Genomic DNA, 14,212 nt, shown 5'->3' with positions numbered 1-14,212 from the left:
TCCACTCCCAAGACTTGACTATTAGTATTACCTATAGTGACATATTGTGATCGATCACTCGAGTATGAACAGAACCATTCATTAGCCACGCCTCTAATACCCGCCCTACACAACTTATCAAGCAACACAGAATGGTTTACTGTGTCAAAGGCCTTTCTGATATCCAGGAAAAGACCTGATACAAAAGTATTGACCCTTGAATTAAGACTCTTATAAATAGAAAACATAAAATTATCAAGTGCTATTTCTGTGCTCATTCCTTCACGGAAACCGAATTGTCGACGATAGAAAAAATTGTGAGAATTCAAATTTAAAATTTAAAACCCTCTTCTTCACTATTTTCTCTAAAATCTTGGAAAAACTGATACCAATGAGATGGGCCTGTAATTGTTAAATTTCGACCTGGAACCATTTTTAAAAACTGGAATTACTTTGGCCAGTTTCATCTTAGTTGGAAATTTCCCACTGGAGATGCTGCTGTTAAAGATATACACAAGTATCTGAATCACAGAAGTGGCGACAGCTTTTAGAAGTTTCGAGGAAACTCCATCGTCACCAGGAGCTTTTCCTTCTTTTAGATTCTGTATGTGGCATTTAACTTCCTCAATTGTTACTGGTTCGAAGTAGATGGAATCACGACAAGTGGTTGAATGGAAAAAATCATTATATTCTTGAGTACCTAGTTCGATTGTAAGGATGAGAAATTGAAGCAGTTACCTGTTTTGGAACATTAACAAAAAAGAATTGAACAGATTGGCTAAGTCGAAATGTTCAGTTATAACAGTATTATCATGATCTATTTTGTACTCATCAGTTTTCCTTTTTTTACTGGAACTACCACATAGCTTATTCAATACAGACCACTTCTGCCGAGGTGGCAACTCATTTATTGATGAGTAGTACTTATTTTTTCAGACTTAATCTAAGATTTGATATTCTTTGAAAAAGATTTTAAAGATGACTTCATTCTCATATTATTTGGATTATTTCTTACTTTTTTGACCAGCTTATCTCTATAATATAATATATTATAGCCACACACAAACCATCGGTAATCCAGGGTTTAAGCTTACGTAAGCCTGTATTTACACCCTAAATCTTCTTGATTGATCTCGACTGATCAATATAAGTATGCGAAGTTTTCAAAAAAATATTAAATTCATAATCAACGTTATTATGGTACAAAACATCTCTCCAATCATAGCACATTAATAGATTTCTCAGACTTTCATAGTCAATAAACGTTCTTTCATGTACAATATTATTATGTCGATAAATGTTATTAGAACAAAGAGTTAGGGCTATGGCATTATGATCACCTATCAAAGTTTCGATTACGGCACCTTTGATAAAGTGAGAATAATTTTGCGACCTGAAGAAGATATGATCTATACAAGTAGCGGATGTATCTGTAGCTCTAGTAGAAATATAGATTATTTGGTCGAACCCATATGAGCTCTACATTTCAAGGTAGCTATCAGATTTTATATCATTGTTATTATTCAATATATTAATATTTATGTCGCCAATTATTATAGAGTCGCAAGCTGTTAGCTCCTCCAATACATTACCAAAACTGAAAATGAAAAGCTCGAAGTTAAAACCATGCCATCATTCTGTAAAGACTTAAAATATTAAATTTATAATTTGAAATTGTACATTGCAAATAAACCATGTCAGCACCCTAATTTCATCATTGTTATCTACCAACTTATGTGTAAAACCTGGATAATCCGTGGAACAATAAACAATCAGGCCGGTAGCACGAGTAAATATGGAAATGCTAGAAACTTGTTTATATCCATCAATATAGAATTGTGATACCTCTTCGGATGTATGCAGCCACACCTCAGACAGTACTAAAATCGCAGGTTTAATCTTCCAACAGCTAAGGTGAGTTAATAAATTATCAAAGTTGCTGTTAATACCTTGAATATTTTGATGAAGTGTAGTAAAGTTGGAGCCTTTATTAGCAATGTGAGAGTTATACACTTCTTCAATACTAGCATAGAGAAACAATGGCGTAAGTAGATATTCCATGGTATAGGGCGTTTATGTCGCAACTTTTACTGTTATCTCAAGCCGATTACTGCTGATTATTGTCGAATTTTACTGTTTTGTTGGGGTGAGAGTGTATGAACGGCACAATATGAGAGACTACCAGTGTCACACAGCTTCACGGGAAAGAATTACATGAACTATGGGCTTGAGATAACAGTAAGAGTTGCGACATAAATGTCTTATACCGTGGGATATCTACTTATGCTATTGTTTCTCTATGATACTAGTTAGTAGAACACAGTTTTTTATTTGTTTCATTCATTAAGGTTCAAAATGAAAGTCAGTATGATATTAGAAACTATTTGCACATAATAAAAGGAATAATAGAAATTGAAAGCAAGCACACACTCATTCACACAAAAACAAAGTATTTGAAACAGATCAGAAGTGAGAATTAACGCCTCCGCAGATAAAATATGAACTTGAGAACAAATAATTTGGATATCAATAATTTTATCCTTAACAATACTCGTGATGATTCAAACTCAAGAGGAAGCATTGACTCAGGGAAAAGCAATAAATTATTTTCAGGCTATTTCCCAGCTCCCGAAAATTCTCGTTTAAATGTAAGTTTTTAAGTGTTTTTAATCTATCCGTGTCGTGTGTATCCTGTCTATATTTATTTTATATTATATATATATAATTTTGAACCTCAATATATATATGCATTCATAGGCCAAAGTTAGAAAAAACATAATTTCACACTTTAAATGTTAAATACTAATAGAATTTAGTAAGTTGTGGAGCCCCTGACATGCCTCTTCTCCAGCATCATGAACTTGTGTCAGCCCTCCATGATAGGAGTGTTGTGGACACTCAGATATCAGCAGGTGATTCATTCATTGAATTTGTCCACATTGGCACAGAGGATCGGAGGTGTATCCCCATGCTGTCATCAGCTCAGCACACCTTCCCACCTGCGTCCTGAACCGGTTAAGGCCACGTCTCAGCTGGGTGCCAGGGACAATGTCAATAGGGTCATCCACAAGGCCTTTGTTCCTGACCTCTCCCTGCAATCATCTCAGTCACCATAACTCCCTTGCACTTCTTATTTCCTCCTACTCATCAAGTCTCAAGTATCCTCTTGACTTGAGGTGCCTTGGTGGAGGGTTAGCCAAATCTCTAGAGACTGGGAGATCCTCATGAATGTGTTGCAACTGGGAAATGAACTTGTTCTTCTTCTCCAACCTTCTGAGATCTGGAGGCATGATGTTACTAGGCACAGGCAACCACTCAGTCTCTGTTGTTCTCAATGTCCCACTAATCTTCCTCATAGTTTCATTGAAAACTGTATCAATTTTCTCAACATGTCTGCTGCGAGCCCAGACAGAAGAGCAGTACTCCCCTGTACTGTACAGAAGTGCAAGACTTGATGTTCGAAGGGTATTCATGTCACAACCCTAGATTGTTCCCGCAAGTTTGCTGATGATATTTAGCCTTGTATTCAGTTTATCTCTCAACCCCTGCAGATGTTGTCGATATGTGAGGGATCTACCAAGTCTGACTCCTAGGTAACGGGGAGCTTCCTGATTCTTTTGCCACATAACCTGAGATCAATTGTCTTTTTTGCATGCTGGTTACTGAGATGGAATATTGTTGAGACAATTTATGAATCATACTTTTGTGTGAATTATCAAAATGAGGGCGATAAATTTGATTGAAATAGAAACAATACATCACTAAAAATTTATAAATCACCACGTAAATAAGAGCTCCATAAGAGAGTAGATCAAACAAGATAAACAAATTAAACAAATTCAAGGAGTTTGAGAAGTTGAGAGAAAAAACAATTGATAGAAATAATAAAATTAAAATTATGACCCATAGGTTCTTGATTTAAAGTAGTCTACTTCACGAAACAGAAATGAGCCTAGAATATAGGCTCATTGTATTTGAATATAAAGAAAATAAAAATCTCAGTACCCTTTTTTTAAAATATTTTATCACAACATGTTATTTAATTCATATCACTTGAAAATGGCATAAATGACCGAAACATGTTGTGATAAAATATTTTAAAAAAAGGGTACTGAGATTTTTATTTTCTTTATATTTATATTCATTGTAATTGAGTTTAAAATATTAAGATATTTAAGGTATTAATACTAATGATATTAATGTTATATTAAGATATTGCATTGTTATACAGATACAGTTCTAGAGCAGTTCTTGAGGAAAAATATAATTTGATAATATGTTAGTTTGCTTAGAATCACTGAATCATAATTATTATGAAAAAAATAGAAATAGTATACTATGAATGGAAATTAATTTTTTTTAATTGAACATATCCATGCGAACAAGAAAAATAAATGCTTGCAGAAAAAAATCAGAATAGAATTATAGTGAAATTAATTTCTTTTACATTGTCAGTAATTACTCTATCCTGATTTTTATAGTTATTGTATAGTTTTAAAGTTATAGTTCAGTTATTAATTTTGAGGAATCTAAACTCTTTTTAATATCATTCAGATCTTCTCTAGAATTGATGACACGTATTTTACTTGTACTGTCTTTTCTCACGAGGATTTTAAAACTACGCAGCCAAACAAATTTCACTCCATGAGTTTCCATAAGAAGTCGGGTGTCTTTATATAGAAGTCTGTTTTCTCTTGTAAGAGAATGATTTATAAACAGTCTATTGTAGATATAAGTAGCAGATAACACTCAAAGCAACAACAAGATTCGATAACTTTCACTACGAATCCTGTTATAATTTTTTTTAATTCTATTTTTTGAGGTAACTATCACATATATGTAAGAAATCAAATTTGGTAGATCGAAAGAGGAAATGTACTTCATTATTATTGCCAACTTTGGTAACAAACTTCCACTGATATCCTTCAATAAATCACAATTTCTATGGAGACAAAAAAGCACGTCTAATCCATTTAGCTTCTTCGCACCTTGGTAGTTGCCGCGCCTTTTTCTACCTGTTCACTACCTGCTTTCGTGAAATTATGATAATATATATAAATATACATGCTACTACTTATTTTCGAGTTTTCTTCAATAAACCCCATCAACAAAAATCGCCATGTTGAGGACGGAATGGTAAATATTGAAAAATATTAATATTGTAGATTTGTGTTAGTATTCTCCAGTTGAGTTGAAGTGATTTGATTTAAGCCGAATTTATTGATATGAATTCCAGTGAACTTCGATTTATGTTAACTGTTAATTATATTTTGTGTTTAATTTTATTTTGGGTTTGATTTTATTTTTTGACTGGAGTACGATTCTGCTAAACTACTTCTAAGCTGCTTGAGAGTTGCAATAATTTCAACAACATAGAAGTAATTTAGACTTCTATGCTGTTGAAATTATTGCAACTTTCAAGCATTTCCACAGTATTGTTTTTAAGTTATTGGTGTGCAATACTGCAATGCACAGAATGTTCATGTGCAGTCGGAATAGTTATTTGTGCAACTAGTGTGCAAAGTGCCACTTTGCTGCACCGAAAGAAACGTTTACGCACGAGCCGTAGGCGAGTGCGGAATGATGGTTTCTTGAGTGCAGCAAAGAAACTTTGCGCACATATTGCACATTAAATTTTTCCCACAGTTACCATAGAATGTGAAAAGTCAGTAATAGACGGTGAACATGTCCTATACCAAATAAAATGTTTGTTTATGTAAATCTTTAGTATTTTTAATGCTGATAATAAATATTGCAATCATTCCACAACAGAATTGTTCCAAATTCAGTCTAAATGATAATAGAATGAATATTATAAAGTTATATGAGATTCAATTATAATAATACTTCATCTACAAGAAGTCATCAGAAAGTGTAGAAAAGGCCATATCACTTGTCTGGATATGTTTTTGAGCCTTTAATGAGCCTCACAAACGTTATACTTCACCCGTGACTAACAGTTTAATATTCTTCTATCCGAAAACACAAAAGTTTTGCAGCAAAACTTTGCTTATACTTATACGGTGCCCATTAATTTGTTTTATTGATTAATTTGTCTATGTGATCAAAGCCAGGCACGGCCCTAGGGACTTTGCCGCCCTGGGCGAGATCGGCAACTGCCGCCCCCCCCCCGCAAGTAGCCCGTCTTTAATTGTTAATCCCGGGTTCCACCTCTCCTTGAGCTATCGCCTAACGCCGGTTACATATTGGGCGGTTTCTGCTGGGGTGGTAATTTCGCCGTCGCCGCCGTTCGAGCAGTAGTCTATGGACTTGAATGGAAGCTCACACACTGGGCGGCAGAGACGCCGTGCGGCTATATTGCCGTTGGCGGCAGCTGTGCAGCCGTCCACTGCCACTGCGGCTGGCGGTGTTTTTGCCGTTCTTGTCTACGCAGTGACCAAATGGGCGTTAACACGGTTGTCTACCGTCGCCGCTGATCAGTCGTCTTTCCCAGTTGCTCCAAGTCAGAGGTCTTTGAAAATCAGCCTTTCAATTTGTCTTGTTGTAAAGTTTGTAAGTTGTTTATAACATTTATTAATTGTTTTAAGTGTTTGTGGTTGACGAGTGTGAGAAAATGAGTAAGTTGATAGACAATGAGTTGTTAATCTCATTTGTAGATCAGAGGCCAGTTTTGTGGGACAAAACCCTCGACATATTCAAGGATCGAGATGCAACAAGGAAAGCGTGGAAGGAAGTGTGTATGGAGATTAGGGGGATTTTGAAACTCTGGATGACAAGGAAGAAACTGTAACATGTTGTATATTGCTGTCGATTTAATAAAAACGTTCATTTCAATGAATCCAAGCAAGGCGATTTCTCTGATGTCTTCTTTTCCTTCGAAGGTACAACAAAAGTGGTAAAAACTGTTGCCTTTCTATTTTAAGTTAAACACTTAATAATATATACTTTTGAAAAATGTGCAAAATACAATTAACTGAACACTCATGAAACAGAGAAGTCACAACATATTTGCGATGAAGAACTATAATGCATTACTATTGTGTCTCCGCTTTGATGCGACACCACAGTCTCAGTAAACTCTAAAAAATTATGTTTATCAATATTTATTGACATTTAAACAAATATTTGACAAATATAAATATTGGGGTCTAGTCAATGTAGACATGAAAATGGGTGTTTGCTTGCAATTTATATCGTAGTTCTGATTTTTTAATATTTTATTTGGATACATAAGAGAAGTCCAGAACCAAATTCTCCATTTAAAATTCCCTTATGCTAATACAGAGTGGCCCAAAAATTTCGTATTTTAGGTTCATTTTTCAGTTTTCAGCTATTTCCGGAAAAACAGTGATCAAACAGAAAAATTTGCATTGCCTTTTTTATGATCATAAAATTCTGAATGAAATGAGATCATTCGGAACTCTCTATCTCCAATGAGTACTGAGTTATGATTTTTCAAATTTGAGTGATATTTTAAGAAAAAAAATCAATTTTGATCATATTTAGTATTTGATCAACAATAATTATATCCCGATTACAATCTAGATGTAAAATTCATAATCCCTCTGGGCGTAATTTCGTGCTCTAAAATCTGAGACTAGGTAGAGCGCTCTATCTCATATAGATTTCCAGGTACACTTGACAACAATGCTCATTGTATTGTGAAAAACACCTCATTTTTAGCTTCAACCATCATCACCATCTATATTGTCCTCACAGTGATATTTACCACAATGATATAAGCTCATGAGATTATGTTCTATGAGAATCACCCGTTAGTTGCACTTCATTTCAGTATTTCCTAGTGGAGAGGCGCGCGAGGACACGATCAAGGATCGCTTAAGGATCAAGCTATCAAAATGAAAGAGTTTTCTTAGGAAAACATTTTTTTCAATCATTACTTTCCGAGACATGAGCGCCTAAAGTTTAAATTTTTTGTACAGAACATTTCAAATTCGGTACGAGATGAATCCATAAAATTCAAAGGATAAATTCTTCTTGGTATTTTTGATTTAGTAAAACAAACATTTTCTGAAAATATCAATTTTTGAGAAAATTATTCAATTTACTAAAAATAACCAAAAATAGTGTTTAGTTGAGTTTTTTTTTGTAAATTGAATAACTTTTTCAAAAATTGATATTTTCAGAGAATGTTTCAAAATTGTCTTGTTTTATTCAATCAACAATACCATGAAGAATTTATCTCGTACCGAATTTGAAATGTCCTGTCCCAAAAATTTAAACTTTTGGCGTTCATATCTCAAAAAGTAATGATTGGAAGAAAATGTTTTCCTAAGAAAACTTTTTCATTTTGATATATACCGGTACAAATCGAAAAACTTTGAAAAATATCACCAGTACAAGAAAGTTTATTTTTAGCCTTTGCACAGCCTTTTAAGACGTAGATTGCAACATAGTATTAGGCCTACTTAACTTGCTAAGTAATTGGAACTACAATTTCTACAAGTTTGTTTAACACACCTGTTTAATTAAGTAGAACTCGTCTGACCTTTGCATGGGGAAATTCCTTCACCAATTCTTCAAGATCTGGGGACTGAACTATTTTATGTTCGCTAGACCACTCAGACGTTCCTGGGACATTGTTGATCTTAGAAAAGTCTTCATTAGCTCGAGGTTGAAAAGCTTCTTATATAATTCTACCATTCACATTTGATATGAATTTATTATTTATTTGTATTTTAAAATTTTCCATTCCTTTAAATTTGTCGCCCCCAAAACCTGCCGCCCTGTGCGGCCGCCCGGTCCGCCCACCCCTGGGGCCGGGCCTGATCAAAGCTGTAAGCTTATGTTTTAATTTTTCTATTAATGTAAATAAATAAATAAGCTAATATGCCAAGGACTGATCAAGGATTAGGCTAGTGATCAGCCCTCAGGACAGACTTAAGTCTAACCTGACCATTCTATGAAATTTTCATGTGTACTATTTATTCCAGTTCCAAATATCCTCAAGTTTGAGTCTGAATGATATATTATACTCTATATTAGTGTAAAAATATAGTTTCAGCTTGTTTTTTTTTTGTAAATACATGAGTAAACTTGTCAATAATTAGACCTTTCTGCTTTTCTGGCCAAGCGCTCAGTAGCCTACCGCATGTAACGTAGGTATATGCCCAAGTAAGGTTATACTGCATTCTTTAAAATGTGATTTAACCCTTAAGTGATCGCGCGGGGTGTTTTAAACACCCCAGTAAGGTGAATTTTGTACTAGCTTGATTGATCGATTGGCTAACCTGCTGACCGGTACAGTACCTTCAAACCAGTGCATGAGTGGGAGAACCAAATCAAAAAACCAGTTCTGTGACACTAATTGTACGAGTAAGATCTCTTCAATTGTCTTTGGGGTGTCGGCAACACCCCACGCGACTACTAAAGTAACTTTTTGTTAAGTTACTGACACATGAAAACAGTATGTAACAATTGCCTAAACTAGGTGAAAGATGTTGATGCAAATAAAATGTAAGTTGAACATGGCCTAAATTTACTTTTCCTCATATTTTACGTCAATTTTCAGATCAATATAAAGTTACCTATTTAGTAAAAATTTCTGTTACACTTTCTCGCATAGTATATGAATTGGTCATATTTGGATATGAGCTGCCATGTCATGGAAAGCATGATTGGATTGAAATTCATGGGATTAATTTAGTATTATTCATATTCAATGCAGTAAAACATTGAAAACAAGAAAAACATTATTCTGAATATATATATTTTTTACAGAACTTGTACAAATACAGTTCGACTCGAAATCTGGTAATCTTTTATTTAAAAATCTGATAATTATAAACTAAATTTTGAAATTACATGAGTGTAAGCACAATGATATCAGGGGAGTCCATTTTATTGTTTAAAAATAGTTTCTTCCTTTAGTAACAAAAAGGTAAGCAGTTAAGAAATTTTTCATTTGGGGTGTTCTGAACACCCCATGCGAGCACTTGTGTTTCAAAAAGCTGCGCGACCACTTAAGGGTTAATTATATTATATAGACAGTACATTTACCTGAAATGCTGAACTTCAATCATTCAAGTCACTGTTGAGTAAACAGGATATTATTGTAAATCCAGTGTTTTTGATTACGGTATTCAATGACATCTATTCTGTATTCTGTTTCTTATTCATCAACGGCATTCATTGAAGTTGTTCTACGAAAATGTGAATAGAGATTTTACGGGGAGTTGAAGAACTGAATAACTTTTTTTGAAGTGTAAATATTTATGTTTCAAACCTAATGGATAGATTATTGTTTTGAAAATATAACAATCACAGCTTTAGTATCACTAACACAAGTAACCTAACCACAAAAGTAAATAAAGATATAAAAATACTCGATTCCTTGATCATAAAAATGGTCGATAAATGTTTCCAATGTATTCCAGTTAAAAACATAGGCATCTCACACATAAAAAATCGTTCATGATAACTTGAATAGAAATAAAATACTGATATTGAATACTATCAAAACTTCTTGTTTATTTACTGTTCATTATCCAATATCTCACGGTAATAATCAGCTGTTTTACAAACATTTCCAGCCATCAAAATATTCAGGTTTACCAACATTTCTTTTACTTTGCCGCACTCTACCGTCATAAAGCGTGTTAACTATTTTGTGTTGTTATGTTGAAAATTTGGAGTGCGGCAAAGTACTTTGCCGCACTCAAATGTACATTCCCGCACTGGGTGTGGGAATAAGGTATTTTGCGTACTATAATTGATGCGGGAATGAGCACTTTTTCGGGTAACTGTAGGAAAAAAACTGAATGGAATTTGACCACTATGATTTTTGTACAAGTGTAGTTTATTGGGAACTAGCAATCAATTATTTTTCTACTGCAATTTCAATGTTATTTTTATATCCTGAAGGAGTGAGTCAATTTTTTGTCCAGTGAACTTGTCCTGTAAAAAGGTTTGAAGAATTCGTGTTCATAATTTGAAGATGATCAATTCTCTCTAAAGCTCTTGTCGAACAGCAGAAGGCAGAAAACGCCTTCAGTAAGTCAAAAGTAAGAACTTCGCTAACGCTCGTTCTAATGTGGAGACTTACGTTTCAAGTTATATATACTTAGCCTGCATTTTTAACCCTTGTCAAACTCGAATCATAGAGGTATCGCACTGAAATACGCGCGCTCTCTTCGTACCTCACTGATTTATCCTTTTGACAGCTTGATAGAACTTTTGCATGCGCACCTTCTTCGTTCTCCCACACAACGAAGCACTTCGAATAATATTACTATTAACAAAATGGTGTGAATAGTATGGAGGTATTCATTGAAATGAATAAAAAATTAGCTTGGATGAATATTAATTTATTGACGAACCAGCCGTACAACAGTAAAATAAAAATTTCTCTCAACGCACGATTATAGATTTCATATAATAAAATATTCTTCAATTTACATTGATTTATCACTATATACTAGTATATTTCACATTCATATAGGCTAAGATATTTATAATTATTTAGACACCCATTTCATTGGCTTAAATTGTAATAATTATGTCAATTTCATAACAATAAAATAGATAATATTATATTTAATATCATTTTGATTTAACAATACTTTAAAAATTAAATGGCAAATTTAATACAATTTCAACAATAATTAAGAGAACATTAAAATGTGAATGTTGACATAAATTATAGTATTAAAGCTAACAGTCTACTGGTTGTGCACTGGAAATTATAAATATTTTTATAAAAATGGAACCACTTCGAATTTCTAATTCAAAATAAATACTATGATGAAAAACAAATAGAAAAATGTAGTTTTATGAAATAGTTGTGAAATCAAGCCATCAATAATTCTTAATGTCAATAAGAATTACGAGGAAAAATAATTCTTTCGAGGGTCTAAGATATATTTATTGGAATATTTAAATAGTTATTTGTAACATAGAGTAACATTAAAGACATATAACAACAGTATAGATTAGGAGTAGCCCCCTAATCTTAATTAATTATTCTAGCTTAGTTCATTAGAACCTCACTTACAGACGTTAAATTCAAGGCCGGATTTACCTCGCGGACAACATGGATAAAAATGTCAAGGGGTACAGAATTTTGGAGAATTTGAAATTTCCTATCTAGTGAGGCAACAGAGGGCAGACAACAGTGTACCCGGGTGCGTGCACTTTCGTAACAAAATTTATGCTTATTTATGGTCAGAAGTTGATATGGAAGAATTAATTTATGTGATGGAGTGCATGCACCTTAAAGGTTTGTCTAAAGTATAAAGAGACTTGAATGAGCTGTGTACTACAGCTGGAGCTGCTCAGCGCTCACTACTCTCCAAAGGGTCAAGAATTATTACTTCCGTTCTACCACCTCACAAAATCCACTCAACTTTCTTGCTGTTTTAGCAATCAAAAAATATCCAAAAAGTTTTGAGTTTAAAGATGCAATATCTTAGTTTCCGAAGGAGATAACTAGATGTGTAAAGTTTCAATAACATTAAAAAATATAGATTATACAGGCATTCTGATCTGCAACTTTCTTTTTCTTGATAGTCTAATAATGTTATAAAAAACACGACTCAGGCTTTTAGTAAATTGAATTAAGTTCCATGTATAGTACTCGAAAGAAAAGAAAACTATACCAAAATGCATATTTATTGTTATAAAATTGAAACCCCCACTCAAAGAAACTAAATTAACAGTGACAAAGGAGAAAGCGAATGTAGAGAAATCGTGAATCCGGCCCTGGTTAAATTACGATCTTACAATAACATTATGATATTGATTGGTTTGTGATATTTTAAATGTTTATGTGGGGATCACCCTGCAGAAATAGATTTAGAAATAATAGAATGATTGATTACAACTTAGTAAGAGTTGATAACAATATAATTCTTACATGACTTAAATTATGCAGATATGATACCAATTTAATCAAACGCATACAATACAAAATAATAATTGACAGAGGTGTAATAAAGATTGACAACCAAACTCATTTGATAAACAAATTTTAAAAATAAGCTTTCTCAAGTTTGAAAATAACATTTTTGATTTATCAGTAGCAATACAAGATCAGAAAATTAAAAGTGTAGAGGCCAGCGATTAGATATAATCAGGCTATTTGAATTCTTTCTTTCATTTCGATTACTAGTTCTGAACTCAGACAGCTCTACACAAAGTAGATTACTATATCGCAATATGTTATTCACTCGTCAAGACCCCTGATTTGCTCATCCTGGAGCCCTGCAGGTAGTTGGCCTACAGTCCAATACCCTTATACCCTGATCGTCTAACGGGTGAGTAGCATTTCATTTTTATTATCTATTGATATATTCGCTACATACAGTCCATTTCGCCTATCGCCAACGCTATTACAGCCCCATCCAAAAAGACAATCAACAGCTGTATTCAGTGTTGAATAAAATAATAAACAAGTAAGATGAACAACTGCATGCATATTACGCATTCATAATTTATAATTGCATGAATTTTTCCAAATCTTGATCAGCAACAATTACTTAAATAATACGTAGCCTCCTTGGAATGAGATTGATAACCGTGATTAGATGAAAAATGAGCACTTAAAGTATTGTTGTAATAATTGTTGAGTTCATTTGAATAATTTGAAGAAAAATAATTACGAAAAATGTCAACTATTACAAAGGCTAGTCTGTTATAAAATATTTTTAACCTGGTTGATATCAACAATTTGTACATTTGAAATGAATATAGAATTTCTTAGTAATAAAAGAATGGAATTCAGTATGATCAATGATAATAGAGATCGCGTGTCAATCCAACAATATTGATAACATGAATAACAAAATTGGAAGTATCAAATTATATTGTTATAACCTAAAATTTCCATTATATGTAAAAATAATTTATATGAACTGATGACACTACTGAAGCCTTAACATTGGGTAGATTTACATACAATTGTTAGCGTTCATATATGTGCAAAATCTTTTTAAATAAAAAATAAATAATATGACGATAATTGAGTAAAAAATGGCATCTCTTGGATTGCTTGGACTAGGGTGCTAGATAGAAATAAAAAAGGCACGAAATAATTGAATTAAAAAGCGGTGCTGAACAGCTTCAGGCTATTTATATTTATATGCTATTCACTCATATATTAATATAGTATTATTTATATATTATATATATATAATAATTAATTAATTACTCGAGCGATTAATATAAATATTATACCAATATTGTATGACATTTTTGCATTTTAAATTAATAAGTGTTTTGTAGCAACAGCATTTTCAAAATTGTTCAATCTATA

Source organism: Nilaparvata lugens, chromosome X, assembly GCF_014356525.2.
Source record: "Nilaparvata lugens isolate BPH chromosome X, ASM1435652v1, whole genome shotgun sequence".
Classification (NCBI taxonomy): domain Eukaryota; kingdom Metazoa; phylum Arthropoda; class Insecta; order Hemiptera; family Delphacidae; genus Nilaparvata; species Nilaparvata lugens.
This window is presented reverse-complemented; position numbering follows the sequence as displayed.